The 2,372-nt window shown below is 29.9% G+C and overlaps 1 pseudogene; it reads left to right on the plus strand.

Moving 5' to 3' along the window:
* Positions 1 to 994: 994 nt before the first annotated feature.
* The window catches only part of LOC102582741 (germacrene C synthase-like), a 4,132-nt pseudogene continuing 2,754 nt past the window's right edge, over positions 995 to 2,372 (plus strand).

The following is a 2,372-nucleotide window of genomic DNA, read 5'->3' on the forward strand; positions in this document are numbered from 1 at the left end:
CTATTGTTAATTATTAATAATATAAAAATGCCTATTCATGCCTATTGTTAACCAAAATCGCAGCGATTTTGAAGAAAATAATATGTTTTTTTTAAGGAAATCGCTGCTAAGGCAGCGATTTTTATTCTTTTTAACGGACGACGTCAACTTTTGTCAGAAGAAAATCACTCCTGACGGAGCGATTTTGCCCTTTTGGTTAAATTTTTTTTTGATGTGCTATTTTAATTTTTTGAAAGAAAAAAGTTACCCTTTTGACTCCGAACTCGTATATTGTTTGTATATTGTCAAACGTGTAACTCTTGCTAGTGGTAGAGTAAGGTTCTAATCTAGTGCCCCTATATATCCCCTTACCATTATCCCCTGTTAGTATTATGCTAGCATTTACTTTTTCTTTAATTTTATAACTATGGTTATTTCTTTTACTTTGATTATCTTTAGTATTTTTACTGTCGATATTTTTGTTTCTTAAATATAATTCTCATCATATCTTTTTACTGTTACAATACTTTCAAACCATGTTCTGAAGAACGATTTCTTGATTCGAGGATCTATCATAAACATCCTCTCTATTAGACAAAGATACAAATAAGGTCTGCATACATCATATTCTTCTCAAACTCCACTTATATGAGATGATACTAGATATGTTATTGTAATTGTTGCATAATTAACCATCCTTTTCAATTTCAATAAATAAAAAAATCTCCTCTTTAATATCATTCTAATGAAAATTTCTTCGAAACAACATAAATAATAACAGTTCATCATGTTCAAGAATCCACTATTTTTTTTAAAAATTCTTATTAACTAATTTTTTGCAATGTTTATATCATGTCATTTAAAAGAAAAAGACAAATGACTCTAAGCATTGATTGATATATATAATGTACTAGAATAAGTGGTAGTAAGTAGTACGTACATTATAAATAGGTGATCCTATTAGCACAACTTAAAGCCACAAATCTCGATAAGAAAAAAAGAGTAGAGTGAAGCAATGGCAACTACTTCTCCTAATAATAAGTCTCGTCACTTAGCTAATTTTCACTCAACTGTTTGGGGATATCATTTCCTTTCTTATACTCATGTGAGTTAACACATACTATTTCTTTAAAATCTCCTTATTATATTGTTGCTAATTAATTTTGCATGTTATACCATTTTTTTTACTATTTTGTCTAAACTTAACGTACATAATATTTAATCGATTAATTAATATAGTATGCTGCAAGACATTTACTGATTTTGGATGTCCTGCAGGAAATAAGTACCCAAGAGAAACTTGAAGTTGATGAGTTAAAAGAGATATTCAGGAAAATGTTGATGGAAACTTGTGACAATAGCATTCAAAAACTTGCGTTGATAGACACAATCCAACGATTGGGAGTAGCATATCATTTCCATAATGAAATCGAAACATCCATTCAAAACATTTTTGATTCTCAACTACAAAGTGAGAATAATAATGACAACCTTTACGTTGTTGCTCTTCGTTTTCGACTGCTAAGGCAACAAGGACATTACATCTCTTCTGGTAAATGTGCTCTATCTTTACATTTGTTAAGTCACAATAAAAATCAATTTCTAATTAGCTTGGTATATAATGTTATGGCATGTTGAACAACAATTTGCATTTAAGTTTTTATAACAGTACAAATTAAATATTATGGCATGTTTAAAGCCGCATGTTTCAAAAGTTTTACTGCCATACAAATACTATCACATGTACACGTTTTTCAAATCTTCTTTTCTTTCTAAATTCTGTGCTGAATCAAATTATTATATCACATAAATTGGAACGGAAAGAGTACCAGAGTAAATAATTTTGGCAGCAAAAAACTCTTACGAAGGTTTATGTCTAGTTACGGCTTGTAACAAATTAAATTTCTTTATATCTGCTAACATCAAAAGACGATATTAATTAATCTGTAGATGTCTTCAAGAAATTCATAGATCATGATGGAAAATTCAAAGAAAACCTTACTAATGATGTTCAAGGATTATTGAGTCTACATGAAGTAGTGTTATCTCTTGTATTCAGGTTAGTTCAAAAATACAGAAACAGAAAGTAGATGAAATAGATAGAATGATTTTAATCCGAGTCCACAGAAATCACTGTGTTTCCTTAAGAAATTTAATCCCTTCACTGTACCCGAGGTTGAAGATTAATTCCTTCCAAGATAAAACGGATTAACCTGTTAAAGAAGTAGCGGTACCTCAAACTTCAATAACTTCAGCGAACGCAAGAACAGCAACAAGAGCACACACAGACTCAGTCGATCGACAATTTTGTTTATGTAAGAAAATGTATGCAGAGAGGAAAAAAATTTAGTGTTTAAAACCGGAAAAAACATCTCTATTTATAGCCATTTACA

This window comes from Solanum tuberosum, unplaced genomic scaffold (assembly GCF_000226075.1).
Source record: "Solanum tuberosum cultivar DM 1-3 516 R44 unplaced genomic scaffold, SolTub_3.0 scf00817, whole genome shotgun sequence".
NCBI lineage: Eukaryota > Viridiplantae > Streptophyta > Magnoliopsida > Solanales > Solanaceae > Solanum > Solanum tuberosum.